General features: G+C 42.2%; 1 non-coding gene across 1 annotated transcript; it reads right to left on the bottom strand.

The window, feature by feature from the left end:
* Positions 1-18,701: 18,701 nt before the first annotated feature.
* On the bottom strand, positions 18,702-18,820 carry LOC145416202 (5S ribosomal RNA). The gene has a single exon (XR_013900241.1). It is a non-coding gene; the product is annotated as a 5S ribosomal RNA (ribosomal RNA).
* Positions 18,821-20,081: the final 1,261 nt, after the last annotated feature.

The following is a 20,081-nucleotide window of genomic DNA, read 5'->3' as shown; positions in this document are numbered from 1 at the left end:
GTAACGATGCCAAGGAAAGAAGGGACGTCATTGAACACGTACTTTGTACCTTGGTCTGACAGTTTAGTGATAACTTATACTTTATGTAAAAATATATACGTGAACTGAGCCGTGTGAGTGTTCGCTGCTTAAGCTGTGTTACTCAATCCCAGCAGGTGTGCTGGGAGAGGTACTACGACGCCACGGAACGAGGGATCGTTCAGTGGACAGCTACTGTACCTTTGCAACGCAGGGCAACCGGGTGGACGTCAGTGGACAGGTACTGTACCTTTCTAAAACAACCGCTGAAATTTATGATTCTTAGTCTAAAATGTTTGTGATATGTGCCACGAGTGTCTGTGGAAAATATCGTATCATGTGTTAAGGGAGAACTTTTGGGGAAGGAGGGGGAAAATATATATATATATATATATATATATATATATATATATATATATATATGTCAGGGAGTATATCATGTGTGTCGTGAAACTTAAGGGAAGGAGGGCCGAAAAATAAAATTAAAAAATTATATATGTACATATATATATATATATATATATATATATATATATATATATATATATATATATATGTATATCATATATATATATATATATATATATATATATATATATATATATATATATATATATATATATATATATATATATGGCACACACCCATGGACGACAGTGGACAGTTATGAGACCGTGAAAAGACACTGAAAAGTTATCCTTTATGTGAATCTGTTCGTAAAAGTTGCAGCGATTTGCTGTACAGAAAGATTTAACATGACTTGTGTAGTGCTACTCTAAATGGAAGGTGTTGTGTGACAGTGAATAATATATCTTCTCTTTTCAGCAGAGAACCTAAAAAGCTCATACTTGACTTTCTGTGTCAGTGATTGCCAAGCAAATGGAGAATAAAGGTTTGTCTTCTGACAAGTGTCAAAAAAAGTTCTCTTCGAGGAGGAGACCGAGAGCAAAGTGAGAGGACTGAGCTGGCTGATGTTTCAAGTGAGGAGGAATGGGATGATGTCCAAGAGGATTCCCCTCGGCGGCATTGCCCACACTTAATCATGGCACGCAGAGCAGACACCTCCACCACACCACCTGTGTCAGGACTATCGGCCCAATCATCGTCTTCACTTGGACTGTACAGACTTCACCTTGGCTTGGACATCTTGCTCCTACAGTCATCGTGGTCTCTCCACCTCAAGCCTCCAGTCCCCCTTGGCCAGGCCTATGTCACTGGTAGCAGGGCCTAGTTACACGACACTGGCACCTGCATGGCGCGCATTGTCTGCGGCGCAACTGGTGCAGGAGGCGACTGAGTCGTTGTCCCCTGCCCGGTCAACAAGGGCGCAGTCTCTGACTTCATTCATCCCCCCCCCCGACGTTTTTCAGCAGCAGTGGAGACAGTCTCTTCCGCCTCATTGTCAGAACCGTTACCTACTGGACGAGGCCGGCGTGGTCCACGGCCAGGCTATGGGGGCGGCTACAAGGGGTGTTAGAAGAGGAACAAGGGTGCCGGTACGCTCGACCCACCTCTGCCACCATCATTGTGGGAGGGGTGTTGCCGCAACGAACCGGGGTGGGAGCAGTGGCCCTTTCACAGCAGCTAATGGGCCCTTCACAGGATCCCCAAGAATGAAGGTGGATCCGCCAACAACTCTCTCTCCAGTTCTTCCAGCTGTTCTTCATGAGGGAGTTGTTGACGTATTTCACCCACGAGACCAACAGCTACCCGTCATTCCTGGGGACTGCGTTGGATGCATGGTTTTATCTGCAATGAAGAGGAGATGGCCACAAGTTCCTGGGGCTTTACTTTTTTCATGGGGGTGATGAATCTTCTGGAGCAACCACCACTACTGGATTGAGATCCCTCCTCCACAACTACCCCTCTTTATACTAAGTGGATGAGTGGAAGCAGCGTTTCAGGGCGATCCTGAAACACCTCCATGCCTTTCAACTCACTCTGCGATACCCCAGGACAATCAAGACCAGCTCATCAGGGTTCGCACGGTGATGGAGTACCTCCTTCAGCAATTCCAGAACACCTACTTACCCAAGGAGCACCTAAGCCTGGACAAGGGCTCACTGCCGTGGAAGGGGCACCTAAGCTTCAGCGTTTACAACCCAATGAAGCCCTCAAAGTATTCCATCTGGAATTTCGAGGTGTATACGGGGCAGAAGAGGGCACTGGAGACCACTGTGTGGAGCCTCGTAGAGCAGCTGAGGGATCAGGGATACAGAGTTTACATGGACAGCTATTATAACTCTGTTTCAGTGCAGGAATCTATGTGTGTGGGACCCTACGCCTGGCAAGAGGAGCGCCAAAGCAGCTGCAGGACATTGCCAGGACCACAAACCCTGTTTGTGGGACGCATGACAGCGATGCACAAGGACAACGTGATGGTGTTGCTGTGGAGGGACAAGTGCATTGTCAACATGGTCTCCACCTTCCACAGCACAAGCATCATCCAGAAGCGGGAATGAAGGAAGACCGGGCTCCTGACGGGAGGACAACCTATGTCCAGAAGACCGTGGACAAGCCTGTCGTGGTGGATGACTACAATCAACACATGGGTGGGGTGGACCACTTTGACCAGATGGTCCAATACTACTCCATCCAGTGGCGGACCGTGAAATGGACCAAGAAGATCACCTTCTTACTCTCACTCCACATGGCCATTTTCAACATGTTTGCCCTGTTCAAGAAGTTCTCACGTGGGTCAGTCAAGTCTTGCTCGAATTCGTGGAGTTAGTGGACAAGCTCCTCTACTTTGATGAAGCAGAGTGGCCTGCATCAGGGCACATCATCCACTCATGCCCCTGACCTTCGGAACCCGAGCGGCCAGCAGGACATCCAGCACCCGTGGCACTTGCTGCAGTGCCAGCACAGGTGCCATCACCACCGGCTCCTGCACCAATACCACCACCTCCAGGAGGAGGGCCAGGACAGAGGGAGTCAGCACCACCATCGCCTGCAGGACCAGCAACAGGTGCTGGAGAGAACCCTTCACCAGTTCCTGGTCCATCAGGGAGGAACCTGCTGCCACTGCCATGCCCGGGCCTGCAACTGCACCCTCCAGGGACCAACAGGACCGGGGAACGCCAGGGAAGGACACATCCAGCCAGAAGCGTCTGTCGCTTCATGAATGAACAGAGAGTGGTTGGATAACACACTGGAGCCACCTGACGGGAGAGGATCCCCAACCGAGAGGAGGCTGCGGTGCACCATGTGTTCCCTGGCGAAGTGCTGAGGAGGGACACAAGTCACATGTGTCCTAGTTTGTGATGTGGCACTGTGCGTGGGGTGATTGCTTCAAATGGTTCCATGCCGAGCCGGTTTAAGAGTAACCCTAGTGTAGTGTACACACACTAACACAGACACTCACACACACACTACCACACTTACACGCACACACACACACACACACACACACACACACACACACACACAAACACACACACACACACACACACACTAACACACTTACACACACACTCACAAAGACACTCACACACACACTACCACACTTACACACACACTAACATACACACACACACACACACACACACACACACACACATACACACACTACATACCTCCTCATCTTCCAATCCCAGAAGGTCCTACAACTCCATCAACACCCTTGGAGGAAGTGAGTTCTCCAAATTTTGTTGATATGTATATTGACCTATTATCATTACCCCTATAATTATCAGGTTAATAACCGTGTTCTCCTATATATTACACATATGACAAAGTAAAGCTTCATTAGCAGTAACTTGGAAAAAGTAGTGTTCATGTGTAGTAGGTTACAACCATAAAAAAACAACCTTGGAAGATTTTACAATCTGTACATAAAAAACAAAAAAAAAAACTTGGGAGCTTATTCTTTAGGCAAAGGGGGAGAACACATTTTTTTTTTTTTTTTTTTTTTCGCTTGCGGTAAAAGTAGGTACCAACTGGAAGAGTCATCTACGTTTGTCGTCCTATTACTCGAAAGCTATTGGGTGTATCGACTTCCTGTAAGACCCATGATAAAGAGCAGTAAATTCGACGTATGTTTATTTCCAGAATATAAGCCTTTGGGAGCATTTTCTGTTGGAAAAGTTGGGGGAACAGACTTTGTTTTTTTCCTCGCTAGCGGTAAAGTCGGAAGCGCTCAGAGGAGTAATCTCACTTTGTCGGCCAATTACTCAAAAACTATTGGACGTCTCGACTTCCTGTATGAACCATGATAAAGAGCAGTAAATTCTACGTATGTTCATTTGCAGAATATAAGCCTTTGGGAGCATTTTCTGTTGGAAAAGTTTGGGGAACAGACTTTGTTTTTTTCCTCGCTAGCGGTAAAGTCGGAAGCGCTTGGAGGAGTAATCTCACTTTACTGGCCAATTACTCGAAAACTATTGGACGTATCGATTTCCTATAAGAACCATGATAAAGAGCAGTAAATTCTACGTATGTACCATGATAAAGAGCAGTAAATTCTACGTATGTACAAGATACATAGCTGCAAATGTAATATCTGTGGAGTAAGAATTCGTTGTTACGTAGGCGGGAATATTGCGTATGCTATGCGCACATCACGAGTGATGTACAGACATGAGTTCCCAGTCGTTTTTGGCGATATACTCGAAAACTATGAGGAGTATCGAAACAATTTTTAGGTCATTAGAAAGCTGGTGAAATTCTGCATAATATTATGCAATAAAAACATAACATGTGCAAGAAAAGTTCAGAATTAGAGCTCCTTGAATTTTTTCAAAAATGGCTTACAGTTTTTGGCTATTTTCTCGAAAACTACAAATCGTATCACAACCGGATTTGTCTCTTTAGAAAGCTGATGAAATTCTCTATCAAAACTTCTGATAATATTTTCCTGTATGATAGAAAACATTCGAATGGTGATGTTGGGCATTGAACGTGATGTAGCAAAATGTTTATTCACGGCCACCTAATGTTGTTTTATTCGTGTTTTTTTTTTTTTTTTTTTTTGTGGTGCTTATCAGCTAGATCAAACATCGACGAATAAGATGACATAGGTTTCATGGCAGTATATTGATGTTTGGGTGGCGAAAATAAAGAGAGAATACATGTTATTTGCCGCGCGCGGGCAGCCGGGCCAGGCGGCTTCACAGAAAGTGTCATGCGCTGGAAAACTTACTGAAACTTATCAACTGAAACTTTACGTGCGCGAGAGAGTTAAGTTCGTATGGTAAATGATGTAGAGTGTTACGTAATGTAAGAAAAACTGTGGTAGGCCTATTTTTTGGTTGTCTCCGAAGTGGCAACTGTTGTTCTCGTGGAATGTAGAAGTTTCGAGAGTAATACAAGCTTATATAAGATGGGGTAGAGATTATTACAAGTTTAGTCGGGTGTCAAGTCAGTTTGAGTGAAGTACAGTCGGTTTTGGTTTGAGTGTAGTGCAGTGTCAGTGTCAGTGAAGATCGTATATTTTTGGTACTTGTGAAAACAATGGCAAACAGTGATGGGTTATTGAAGTTTGTATATCATTGGTACTTGAGAGAACAGTGACGTGTCAAGCATTAAGTGTAATAAGTGAAGTGTTAGCAAGCATTAAGTGTACTAACAGTAAAGTGTTGCTAAGCATTAAGTGTGATAGTAGTAGTAATGTGTGTATAGCTCCAGTGCTTGTGAGAACAGCGAAGCTGGAAAACATTGAGTGGAATTACTTGGAAAATAAAGACAGTGAACTTTAAGGAGCCAGTGTTCTTGTGTACTGTACACCTAAGGCTGACCATAGGAAGAACAATTCACTGGGCAACGTCCTTCCTGTACTGTACTACTGCTGTTGGAGCCTGTGGCAGTGTGGGGTGAGGACGTAACAATATACATATATATATATATATATATATATATATATATATATATATATATATATATATATATATATATATATATATATATATATATACATATATATATATATATATATATATATATATATATATATATATATATATATATATATATATATATATATATATATATATATCTGTACATGAATGGGGTAATAAAAGAGGTACAAGGTAGGGTAGTGGATGTTGGAGTGGCCCTGGTGAGAGAGGATAGTGTTTGGAAACTCCCTGTACTGTTGTCTCCAGATGATACTGTGTTGTTGAGTGAAGACGAAGGGGAGCTGCAAGGCTTGGTGGATGAGTTTGGGAGAGTGTGTAAGAAACGGAATCTGAAGGTGAATGTAGGGAAGAGTAAAGTGATGGTCTTTGAGAGAGGTGAAGTCAGTGAATGTACAGCGAGGTTGGATGGTGAGGAATTGGAAAATGTGAGTACGTTTAATTACTTGGGTAGTGTGATGAGTAAGGATGGAGGTTTGGAGGGTGAAGTGCTTGAAAGGGTACAGCAGGGAAGAAAGGTAATGAGTTATTTAAGAGGAGCCTGTGGAGTCACATGGAGAGACAGGGTGACGAATGAGGATATAAAGGAGCGTTGTGGTGTTGATGTGGATGTGATAGGAAGCATTATGAGGAACACACTGAGGTGGTTTGGCCATGTGGAGAGGATGGAGGGTGAAAGACTGACGAAGAGAGTGTATGTGAGTGAGGTGGAGGGGGGAAGAGGGAGGGGGAGGCCGAGGATGAGATGGAGGGAGGGGGTGGAGAGGTATATGAGAGAGGCGGGTGTGAGTTGGGAGCAGGACAGTGAAATGGCGGGGGACAGGGCGACTTGGAGGCGATTTGTTTGTGGTCACCCCAAACGGGATTGAGGCGTCTGGCAATATATATATAGATATATATATATATATATATATATATATATATATATATATATATATATATATATATATATATGAGAGAGAGAGAGAGAGAGAGAGAGAGCATGAAGAATCGTCCAAGTCTATAAAATAAAGGTGTTGTACGGTTGGCCACATATGAACCTGGGACGGGGTTGGTGTGTAGCAGGGGTCTTATTTGCTTATTATGAGCTTGGACCTTTTCATTATAAAGTAAAATATAAGATCTAGCTTCTTTCTCTTCTTGCTATATGGCATCAGTCAGTCAATCTAGCAGGCTACAAGACGTGTACAGGACCTGTCTATGATGCCGGAGCCCCGCACCAATGGCCGTTGTCACGATCGAGGAAAAACTGCCTATCTTCAGCAGATTAATTTTCGACATAAATTTTGGTCAACTAAACCGCGTTCTTTTTATGTGCCCTCTGTATGACTGTAAGAAAAGGAAAAATTATATCAATATTTTTATTCACTCCTAATAGGGCGAGGCTGTAATAAATTATAGTCATATAGAAGCATAAAATGATGGTGAGGCACCCATCTCTGTATTAGGGACAAATATAGTACTATTCTTTCCTTCCATAAATATCGATAAGCTTTATTTTTCCTCCATTTCATGTATTTCTTCACCAAAACTAAAATAATCAGGGCTGTAAGAAACCTCTGACTATTCCTCAATACAAAATATTAGCATGACCAAGCTCATGATCGTAATATGTTCTCGTGTGCCGTCTGCCCCGCGGGACCTCTTGTAAATTAAAGCATTCGGAAGGGCGAAAGCAGTCTCGTCTTCTGACGATTTCGGCTTTAAGTAATGTATAATTTTCACATTGAAAACTATGCAGATATTCTTCAGAATTTTACAGATTAATTTTTTTTTCTTTTTTTTAATAGAAAACTAAATAATATGGGATTCAGCCAATGCTGCAGCTAAAGGCTTGTATATAAATGATGAACGCTGTCATACCCCAGTGTGCTTTTATAGTTTATAGTAACTATATTACTGCATTTATCGCACTAAAGCATATCTAGGAAATTAGAATAATTACCGAAGAATAATATCATGAAGAGCTTAAGTACAGTGTGTTAATAACTATCGCGGGAGAGATTTTAGAAAATATGCGACTTCTAGTCTCAGCAGGGGTAGACCAACTTCCGAACTGAACTAGCAGGCGATCACTTACAACTATGGGGTTAGTGATATCGGCCATTAAACGGTAACTTATTCCCCAGTCCCCACTTTCGTTCTACTGATTAGAAATGCGGGGGGGGGGGGATTAAAGATTGTGAGGAACAGCCGAACGGGTGCAAAGTACCTAATATAACACAAGAACAAGATAACCCAATATATTAATACAAGCAGTACAGTATATTACTTATTCACAATCCACTTCACTATACACTTGTAACATTCCTGTATTAATTTAAGCCTATCCTACCTGAGTACTGAAATAAATACCTCTTAATTAGAGAGATAATGAATCAGACTCCTCAATGTAAATATTTCAAGCCAGTTTCAGTTTATTTTAATTATTCTATCTTCATTTACCGGTATTAATTCATTACTCTTTATTTGCTGAATAAAAATGTGTTTTACTTGAAATATTAGGGCCATTTTATAGAGAGATAGGCAGATAGATATAATGTATGTGTTGCATATATAAACTCAGTAGTGGGAGACTGACGTCACCTCATTGCAGAAAATATGGAAGAGCGCCCACCGGGGAATATTTACAGTATATATATATATATATATATATATATATATATATATATATATATATATATATATATATATATATATATATATATATACTGTATATATGTATATATATATATATATATTATATATATATATATATATATATATATATATATATATATATATATATATATATATATATATATATATATATATTATATATATATACACTTTTTTCCATTGAGGGCGCCCAACCTCCGCAGATGGTGGCGCCTTGTGCGACCGCCTATATGGCCTATGGCAAAAGCCGGGCTCGTGGATAAACAAGGAATATGGAAAATATTAAGAATATATGGAGTAAATGGGAAGTTGTTGAATGGCGTGAAGAGATGCGTGAGCGTGCTAATATAAGGCTGTAGTGCATGTGGAATTTGAAAAGAGCGAATTTTTCTATTTGCATGTTGGATTGAAGGAGAGATGTGTCATGTCTCCATGACTGTTGAATCTGTATGTAGATGGGGTCATAAAAGAGATACAAGGTAGGTCAGTGGATGTTGGGGCGGCCCTAATGAGAGAGGGCAGCGTTTGGAAACTCCCTATACTGTTGTTTGCAGATGATACTGTACTGTATTGTTAATAATGACCAAGGGAAACTGCAAGGCTTGGTGGATGAGTTTGGAAGAGTATGTAAGAAACGGAATCTAAAGGTGGATGTAGGGAAGAGTAAAGTTATGGTCTTCGAGAGAAATGAAGTCACTGAATGTACAGTGTTGTTGGAGGATGAGGAAATGGAAAATGTGCGTACACTTAAGTACTTGGGTGGTGTGATGAGTAAAGATGGAATTATGGAAGGTGAAGTGCTGAAAAGAGTACAACAAGGAAAAAAGGTTGCTGGTTCTTTGAAAGCAGTGATAAGAAACAAGTAAGTGAGCATGGAAATAAAAAAAAATCGTTGCATGACAGTATTGTGATACCAACCTTATCGCATGGAAGTGAAGCTTGGACCTTGTTAGAAGGACACAAGTCAGTAGTGAGAACAGTGGCGATGAGTTATTTGAGAGGAGCATGTGGAGTTGCTTGGAGAGAACGACTGATAAATGACAACTGAAGGATCATTGTAGAGTGAATGTGGATGTGATAGAAAACGTTAGGAGAAATACATTTAGATGGTTTGGTTATATGGAGAGGATGGAGAGAGAGAAACTAACGAGAAGAGTGTATGTGAGTGAGGCGGAGTAGGGGAGAGGGAGGGGGAGGCCAAGGATGAGATGGAGGGATGGAGTGGAGAGGTATATGAGAGAGGGGGATGTGAGCTTGGAGCAGAGCAATGAAATGGCGGGAGACAGAGCGACATGGAGGCGATTTCTTTGTGGTCACGCCTAACAGGATTAAGGCCTTTTATAAATCCTGCACTAAAAATGACAACGTGCTTAGGGCATCCAGCGAAGGGGGGCAGCACAGAGTATTTCCTCTAGGTATCCCATTAACTCTTTGACTGCCAGACTCTACTTTAGGCATAATATTTTGCAACTGTCCTTATCTGCCATTTGCACAGTGAGTGACTAAAGTCTAAAAGTTTGATTTAAGGGTGTCGTCAAATATAACATTTGTTTCCGTCTAATGACGTGAGAGTTTGCTTCCGTCGAGTGTAAACACAGCTAGCTGGGCCTGGGTAACACTTAAATCATCAGCTGATTTGTGTAACTGACCTTTAAGCTTTTTATTTTGGATTTTTCACATAAACAAGAAAAGTTTAAGTGAACAATTAGTAAAACGGTGTATCTGAAGAAAGTCAGTGATTTGTAGAAGACCAAAGATTACTGTAGTGTGAATGTAAAGAGCAGACGCAGAACAAACTGTTGATAAAACTTCAGATAAAAGATGATAAATGTCATGATGTTTGACCTTAAAGATGAGCTATTTTTCTATCATTCCTTGTGTTATGACTACTGAACGGGTTAATAAAAAGATTTGTATAACCTCTCTGTTCAAGAGTCTCTTCAGATATGAAGAAAATCACAAGAGAGCAAAACGAGTGCCATATAGGACTGATCATAAATGCCCCCACCTTCCGCCCCTCTCCCGATGACGACTTGAGCTGCCTGGAACCACTGTCTGACTCGCTTCTTCTTCATTTCCGCAACATTCGCTGCCTTTCCTCTAACTTTCGCTCTGTTGAGCACCACCTCTCCTCCTCTAAACCTCACCTCTTTCTAACTGAGACTCAACTGTCTGAGGCAACTGACAGCAAACCCTTTTCTGTATCCTCCTACTTTCTCTATACTCATTTCAAAGCCAAAGGTGGATGTTGTGTATATATACGCAATGACTTATCTTGCTTTCGTATTCCAGATCTCTATTCTGAATTCTCTACACTTTGGCTTCGGCTTTCCTGTCATTCTTTGACTAAATATATCTGTACTGTTTATTTATCCCCTAATTCTACAATCAAAAATTCTTCAACTATCTTAATTCTACGATGGAAGACATTCTGTCCATTTCTTCTTTCTCTGATATCTCCATTATAGGAGATTTCAATGTTCACCACCACCTTTGGCTCTCCTCTCCATTCACTGATCCACCTGGTGAACAAGCCTACATCTTTCCTATCCTTAATGACATAGAGCAGCTTGTACAGCACCCTACCAGTATCCCAGACCGCCTTGGAGAGAGCTCCAACATGCTTCACCTCTTTCTTACAACTAATCCTTCTGCTTACACTGTTAATCTTTCTTCTCCGTTGGGCTCCTCCAGTCACAACCTTATCACTTTAACCTGTCCTATCACTCAGGTACAGCCTGTGGACCCTCCAAAGAAGCGTCGTCTGTGGCTCTTTGGAGCTGCGGATTGGGAGGCCCTCAGGCAGTACTTCTTTGATTTTCCTGGAATAATTATTGCTTCCATGGCCGGGAGCCATCTGAGTGTGCCTTACGCATTACGGAGGTTATTCTTTCGGGCATGGAAACATACATTCCTTTCTCGTATCCTTTGTCTAATGTAAGAAATCCCTGGGGGTAAGGGGGTTTTCAAGAATACTCCCCCAGTATCCCTGCTTGTCGTAAAAGGCGACTAAAAGGGTTGGCGGAGGGTTAGTGCCCCTCCCCGGAAAACAACTAACTAAAAAAACAAACAAGAAGCCTCGGACAAGGACTGACCAAACGATGACGACCCAGGACTGGACAAAGGACTTGGTAATGAGTACATGGAATGTAAGAGGAGCGAATGATGAGGTGAAAGAGAGAGAGAGATTGTCCAGGTGCTTGAGGGTGCGAAAGTGGATGTATGTGGAATAACTGAAACAAAATGGAGAGGAGAAAGTGTGAGAGAATGGGAGTATGGATGGGGTATATGTGCAGGAGTAGATGAGAATGAGAGGGCAAAGGAAGGAGTGTGTATAGTTGTGAGTAAAAGATGGAAGAAGAGCATAAGACAGTATGGATCAGTTGGGTCAAGGATTGTGTGGGTAAAGTTGAAAGTTGGAATACAAATGTGGGCGATTGTGTGTGTGTGTATGTGCCAACGCAAGATCGTGCTAGAAGAGTGAGAGAAGAGTTCTGGACAAATGTGGAAATGTGCATGGAAAAGTTTGGAAGGAATGAGAGAGTGTTTTTGATTGGTGATATGAATGGTAAAGTTGGTAATGTGAAGGTGGATGGAACAGTTGGTGAGTGAGGTGTGCCTGCCGAGACAGATGAGAATGGGAGTGCGTTAGTGGACATTTGTGCTGGGAGGGGGTTGGTGATAGCCAATACCCTCTTCAGGCATAAAATGATCCACAGGTATACATGGCGAGTGATGAGAAGGGTGGGTGGTGAACTGAATGAAAGGAAGGCAATGATTGATTATGTGTGTGTGGATGAAAGGATGCGAAGATGTGTAAAGGATGCAAGAGTGTATACAGGTTGGGGGAGTGGACTTTCTGACCACTACTTGGTAGTGGCCAGAATTAGGATGCAAGTGAGATGGAGGAATAAAAGAAGAGAAAGACAAGAGGAAGTAGTTGCAAGGAGAGTGGAATGGTTACAAGAGGATGAGAAAAAGGCAGAGTATAAGAGAGAAGTGGAGGAACGATTGGGCAAATATGAATTGGAGCAGATGGGAGACGTGGAAGGTGTGTGTAAGATATTTACAGAAGAAATATGTGCAGCATGTGATGTGGTGTGTGAAAGGAAGAGAAGGCGGAGGGGGGTGCAAGGAACAGCGTGGTGGACTGAAGAGGTGAAACAAGCTGTGGCACAAAAGAAGAAAGCATACAATGAATGGGTGAGAAATAGGGGTGTGGAAGAAGTTGAGAGGCGGAAGAGAGAGTTATATGTGGAAAGGAAGAGAGAGGTGAAAAGATTAGTAAGAGAGAGTAAGAAGAGAGTGGATGAGGAATTTGGAAGGAATCTGAGTGTAAAGTGGAGGGACTGTAAGAAAATGTTCTGGAGAGAAGTGAAAAGAGTAAGACAGGGTGGAAGTGAAGTTAGCAGGGGAGTGAAAGATAAAAATGGTAGATTACTAGTGGAGAAGGGAGAAAAAGTGAGCAGATGGAGAGAACACTTTAAGGAATTGTTGAACGTAGAGGATGGAAGTAATGCGAGTATAAGTGGCTGGGGAATGGCTGGGAGAAGGAGGGAGGTGAGAAGACAGGAAGAAATCAGTAGGATAGAAGTTGTGGAAGCAATGAAGAAAGTTAAATCTGGGAAAGCCCCAGGAATTGATGGAGTGTGTGGTGAAATGCTGAAGCATGGGGGAGAGATAGTTGTAGAATGGATGTGGAAGATGTGCAGATTGGCCTGGGAGGAAGGTAGAGTCCCGGAGGATTGAAAGTCAGGTATAATTATTCCCTTGTACAAAGGAAAAGGGGAAAAAGAAGTGTGTGGTTATCATAGGGGCATTTGTCTTCTTAGTATAATAGGAAAAGTGTATGGTAGGATACTTATAGACAGAGTTAGAGAAAGAACAGAGAAAATAGTTGGAGAAGAACAGGGAGGCTTTAGAAAGGGAAGAGGTTGTGTAGATCAGATATTCATTCTTAGATCTTTAGTGGAAAAGTTTCTAGAGAAGGGAAAGAAGTTGTATGCGGCTTTCATGGATTTGGAGAAAGCATATGACAGGGTGGATAGACAAGGATTGTGGAAAGTGTTAAGAATATATGGAGTAGATGGGAAGTTGTTGAATGCTGTGAAGAGTATGTACGATGGTGCGAAGGCTGCAGTGCATGTGGATGGTGAACTAAGTGAATTTTTCTCTTTGAAAGTTGGTTTGAAACAGGGATGTGTCATGTCTCCATGGTTGTTCAATCTGTACATGGATGGGGTAATAAAAGAGGTACAAGGTAGGGTAATGGATGTTGGAGTGGCCCTGGTGAGAGAGGATAGTGTTTGGAAACTCCCTGTACTGTTGTTTGCAGATGATACTGTGTTGTTGAGTGAAGACGAAGGGGAGCTGCAAGGCTTGGTGGATGAGTTTGAGAGAGTGTGTAAGAAACGGAACCTAAAGGTGAATGTAGGGAAGAGTAAAGTGATGGTCTTTGAGAGAGATGAAGTTAGTGAATGTACAGCGAGGTTAGATGGTGAGGAATTGGAAAATGTGCGTACGTTTAAGTATTTGGGTTGTGTGATGAGTAAGGATGGAGGTTTGGAGGGTGAAGTGCTTGAAAGGGTAGAGCAAGGAAGAAAGGTTGCTGGTTCCTTGAAAGCAGTGATAAGAAACAGGGAAGTGAGCATGGAAGTGAAAAAGTTACTACATGACAGTATTGTGATACCAACTCTAACGTACGGAAGTGAAGCTTGGACATTGTTGGAAGGACACAAGTCAAGAGTGACAGCAGTGGAAATGAGTTATTTAAGAGGAGCCTGTCTAGTCACGTGGAGAGACAGGCTGACGAATGAGGATATAAAGGAGCGTTGTGGTGTGGATGTGGATGTGATAGGAAGCGTTATGAGGAACACACTGAGGTGGTTTGGCCATGTGGAGAGGATGGAGGGTGAAAGACTGACGAAGAGGGTGTATGCGAGTGAGGTGGAGGGGGGAAGAGGGAGGAGGAGGCCGAGGATGAGATGGAGGGATGGGGTGGAGAGGTATATGAGAGAGAGGGGTGTGAGTTGGGAGCAGGGCAGTGAAATGGCGGGGGACAGGGCGACTTGGAGGCGATTTGTTTGTGGCCACCCCAAACGGGATTAAGGCGTCTGGCAATAGATAGATAGATAGAAGAAATCCTTGGTTTAATCACGCTTGTTCTAATGCTGTCCGGAACAAGGAGAGGGCTTACAAAAGTACCAGAGCCAACCCACCCCTGAATCACATTATCTTTATGTTTCTGCCCGGAATCGTGCAAGTCTGTTCTTCGCTCTGCTAAAAATGATTTCATTCATACTAAATGCTCTCAACTCTCCAACTCGAATTCTTCCCTCTCCTTCTGGCACCTTGTCAAAAACCTTTCTAACAACTTTACCTCATCATCCTTCCCTCCTCTTTTCTACCCTGATGGTTCTGTAGCTATTTCTTCTACTGATAAAGCAGATCTTTTCGCTCAGACTTTCTCCTCTAATTCCACCTTAGACGACTGCGGTGCTGTTCCTCCATCGCTTCCCCCCTCTGACTTCCTCATGGCTGACATTAAAATTTCTTCACCTGATGTATTTTCTGCCATCACTGGCCACAGTACTAACAAGGCATATGGGCCTGATGGAATCCCTCCTGTTGTTCTCAAGAACTGTGCTTCTGTGCCTACACCCTTCCTAGGTAAACTCTTTCGCCTTTGTCTATCAACTTGTACCTTTCCTTCTTGCTGGAAGTTTGCTGTCATCCAGCGACCATTCCCAACCTTTCGAACTATTGTCCAATTGTTTTGACATCCTGTATTTCAAAAGTTTTTGAGTCAATTCCTAATAGAAAAATTTTAAGGCATCTTTCTTCTCACAACCTTCTTTCTGATCGTCAGTACGGGTTCCATCAGGGATGCTCCACTGGTGATCTTCTCACCTACCTTTCAGAATCCCGGTCATCCTCCTTTCGGGACTTTGGCGAAAGCTTTGCCATTGCACTTGACATCTCAAAGGCTCTCGATCGAGTCTGGCATAAATCTTTAATTTCCAAACTGCCCTCTTACGGTTTCTATCCTTCTATCTGTGCCTTCATCGCTAGCTTCCTTTCTGGTCGTTATATAGCCACTGTTGTAGACGGCCATCGTTCTTCCCCTAGATCTATCAACAGTGGTATTCCTCAGGGCTCTGTCCTATCACCAACTCTCTTCCTTTTATTCATCAATGACATTCTAAGCTGTACATCTAACCCTATCCACTCATATGCTGATGACTCCACTCTTCATATTTCCATTCAGTTCCCAAAACGGCCTTCTCTGCAATTACTTCAACAAACAGGGGACGAGGCTATGGCGCACGGAATGTCTGACTTGGCTCGTATTTCTGATTGGGGTCAAAATAATCTGGTTGTTTTTAATGCATCTAAGGCACAGTTCTTACACCTATCAACCCGACAAAATCTTCCACAGCACACTAATGTTTAAATAATATTCAGCTTAATCCTTGAACGTGCTTGGGGTTTCATTTACTCGGGACTTGACTTGGAAAGATCATATTACATCTCTTGTAAAATCTGCTTCCAAGAGATTAGGCGTGCTAAGCTGACTCCGTTCCTTCTTTACCCCTGCACAATTGTTGACTCTATACGGGGGATTTATCCGCCCCTGTGTGTACAACTCTCATGTGTGGGGAGGCTCCCCACATACAGCTGGATTCAATAGGATGGAGTCAAAGTCTTTTCGTCTCATTAACTCTCCTTCTCTTACTGACTCCCTTCAACCTCTGTCTCTTCGCCGCACTATTGCAACTTTATCTCTTTTCTATCGCTGCTTCAATGGTCACTGCTCCTCTGAACTGTCTGCATGCATTCCTTCACCTCTACGACGGGCGCGTAGCACCCATCTAGCAGCAAACTCTCATCCCTTTTCTGTCCAGGTCTCTAATGCAAAAGTTAACTGTTACTCCCAGTCCTTCATTCATGCAACAGGTCAACTCTGGAACTGCCTCCCTCTGTGTGTATTCCCTGATTCCTATGATCTCCAATCTTTCAAACGCAGTGTGTCCAGGCATCTCTAGCAGCAAACTCTCATCCCTTTTCTGTCCAACTCTCTAATGCAAGAGTTAACCGTTACTCCCGTTCCTTCATTGATGCAACAGGTCAATTCCGGAACTGTTTCCTTCTGTCTGTACTTCCTGCTTCCTATGATCTCCAGTCTTTCAAACGCAGTGTGTCCAGGCATCTCGAAATGATAGGATCTTGAATTTGGCTCTGTCTTGTATTTGGTTTTTCTCTTGGAAGGAACAACAATTGCGAGCTGGCGGCCTTTGGTTCCGTCTTCCTCGAATAAAAAAATAAAAAAATCTCGAAATGATCGCATCTTGAGTTTGGCTTTCTCTTGCTTTTGGTTTTTCTCTTGGAGGGAACCGTTATTGCGAGCTCATGGCCTTTGGTTCTTTCTTCCTCGCATAAAAAAAAATATATAACAGCCTCATCACATTAACGTACTTTCATTCTGTAACTGCATGAGACGCATGGATGGCCGGAGGAGTTTGTGACGGGGAGGAGGTTTAACTTCAGTTTAGACTCTCTCCTGTTACTCTCATCTTGACCAACTATTGAGTATCATAAAACTGACCCATAATTTATTAACTGCTTCTGGAACATTTACTCATATTTACTAAGGAATTAAAAGAAAAAAAAATATTACATAAGTAAAAGTTTTAATTTCTTTGGCTATAGGCCTTAGGATATAGCATGTTTCAAGCTTTCAGCTACTCATTGACAATATTATTAATAATTTTTAACATAATGATTAGTTCTATTAACCCCTCAATGGCCGCCGGATTCAAATGACACTTTGCTGTACCAATACCAGCGGCATGTGTGGCATCTTCGAATTAATGCGAGCTATAAAAAACTGCGAACAGTTATGGGAAGGGAAGGGAATGAAGGTCCTGCTATGTTTACACGACCTTGCTCTACCATCCCAAGCATTCAGGCGGTCACTTAATTTCGGATATATTCACCCAAATGTTTACATGTTAATCGCATATGCTCCATAATTTTATGAATTCTTCCGCGAATCATAGCAAATCACAGGAAGGGTTTAGGAAGCTAAAAACACATTGCCAGGTGCCCCGGATGATTCTCTTTACATATGTAAGAAAAATAAATTAATTATAGTTTTCTGAAAAAAATGGTCCCCAGGCTGGCCTGGGGTGCATGCATTTTTTTTTTTTTCCTTGACTTATGGACGTTGAAGATATTGCACAAAAAGGTCAATACTGATTATTTTCTTACGTTCCCAGAAGAAATTAATTATTCCCTTAATGTTTTGTAAAAAAAAAAATTTCCTGCTAGAGTTCAAGATTAGCAAAACAAATGATCTTCAGTAAAGTGAGAGGTAAATAAAGCTTATTTATGGTAAAACCAGTTAATGGAGATCAATATGGATTTTTATATGCTGACTGGATTAAGCTAGCATCATTTTCTGCTGCAAAAGCAACTTGACTGCAGCTCGGTGCTTTTTAGTGCCCTCCAATAGATCCATATTGAAGTTTTGGCTCATCGAAAAGGCTTACCAGCTAATCGAAGCAGCATGTTGATTATTATTTAATAAGTTGGGGGGGAGGGTTAGACGAGAGAACAAAGGTTTCTTTTTCAACTCATTCACTACATACGTGACATACATATAAAACATAGTGACTAATACTCGAAGCAGATAAGTTATAACAAGGCAGTGCCGCAACACATCTGGGTTTAAGGAACACATTCATTAAAAAACTCTTCTACACAAAATAAACTAATGTCTGTTGCAACAGATCACAATATGATATAAAACAATGTTATTTATGATAGGTGTATATAAAAATCATCATGAATATAGTACTCACAACGTTGCTTCCCAGTGATGGCATGTGAAATAGCGAGAAAAAGGTGCTCTCTGTATCCGAACAGTAACTTACCAGCACCCATCTAAGAGTACCCCTTACGTCACTCATTTCTCAAATTGAACCAAAGGGCGGGAAGCAGTACCCGTATTTCCCAAGTAACAGTGAAGACACAAAAGAGTATACACCTCTTCCATCAATCCATCCATTGCCAGACGCCATGTATCCCAAACGGGATGGCCAACGGCTTAGAGTTAATTGTTTTACAGGGAGGGGCACTAATCCTCCACCAACCCCACTTGACACGTAGGGATGCCAACAGCATCTGGTGTTCCCAGGCGGTCACCCATCCAAGTACTGACCAGACCCAACGTTGCTTAACTTCGCTGATCGGACGGGAAGCGGTGTACTCAACGTGGTATGGCCGTTGGCACTCTTATTTACAGTAATTTATACATGTACTGTATAGTGCATATTTTGGTATATAATGCATACGATAATATACATTGATATATTGGCAGCACAAAGAACTACAGGTGATTATATACATATCTCCCATACCTCCCATACCTAAAGCAAGCAAAAAGCATATCTTCAAACAGGCACAACAAATGAGGAAATGTAATAAGTTAATGCTGAAAAAAACTTCAAATACAACAATACTGCTAAATCATAACCGAGCATCTTTAAGATCCAAGCCGCCATCTTCTCCAATGTAATACAACACGCCTTTACTCGCAAGGAATAAGCATACATGTCGGTGAATCACTGTGTAAACCTACGTAACTTTAAACGAACATGCACTGAGTCTGATAAGGAACCTTCATTGCACAGACAGTCCTTTCAACTTGGCATTTACTCCAGAGAAGATATATCACATTTTTTTTATTTTTTATAAAACAGGTATTTTACAAACACAGGGCCAGATGGCATCGGCAACCTAGACCTAAAACATTTAGAAACAAACGGGTCCAGGCCCTCCTAATCGTCAGAAACTACTCATACGTATATTATTCCCAGCATTTGGAAATACGAAACAATTATCACTATTATTGAACCGATCAGAAAACCAACCCACCTTTCTCCGTACGGACCTTCAACACTACTATGCACGCCATCAGAGATAACTGAACTTATAATACTTAAGAAAGCCACACCTCATGTCCACAATGACTCGTAACAAAATGGTTTTTGAGCACTAGACTCTACAAACACTTTACTAAAATCTCATACATCACGTATCTGTCGGCATCAATCCCACACGACCCGCACAATATGCACTCCTTACAAAAAAATATAAGTTAACTCTTTGATGCTATCCTCAGAAGCAAACCAATCATTATAATCTGAAACACAACGATGGGGGATAACACCAAATGCTGGTCTGCCAGCTACTAAGCAGGAAAACAAGCATATTTTTCACTCCAGGGCAAGTAATCACGAACACGGAACATCTCAAACGGAGATTCATGAGGCTCTGTTCTTACGTTCACACTTCAACATATTCACGCTTGATATTCGCACATCCCAACTTCTCAGAAACTTTGCCTCATCTGGAGATGACATGACCATTACAACCATGCACCACATCGCAGGCACAACCTGTACACTGCAAAAAGACTGCCTGCAACACAATAGGGACATGGGAAGAGGACAACAGGCTGATGGTAGCTTCAACCAGATCCACAACTAC

Source organism: Coenobita brevimanus, chromosome 104 (assembly GCF_032717465.1).
Source record: "Coenobita brevimanus isolate Jiangsu-jjx chromosome 104, ASM3271746v2, whole genome shotgun sequence".
Taxonomy (NCBI): Eukaryota; Metazoa; Arthropoda; class Malacostraca; order Decapoda; family Coenobitidae; genus Coenobita; species Coenobita brevimanus.
Note: the sequence above shows the minus strand (reverse complement) of the source record. Positions and strands in the feature narration are given on the sequence as shown.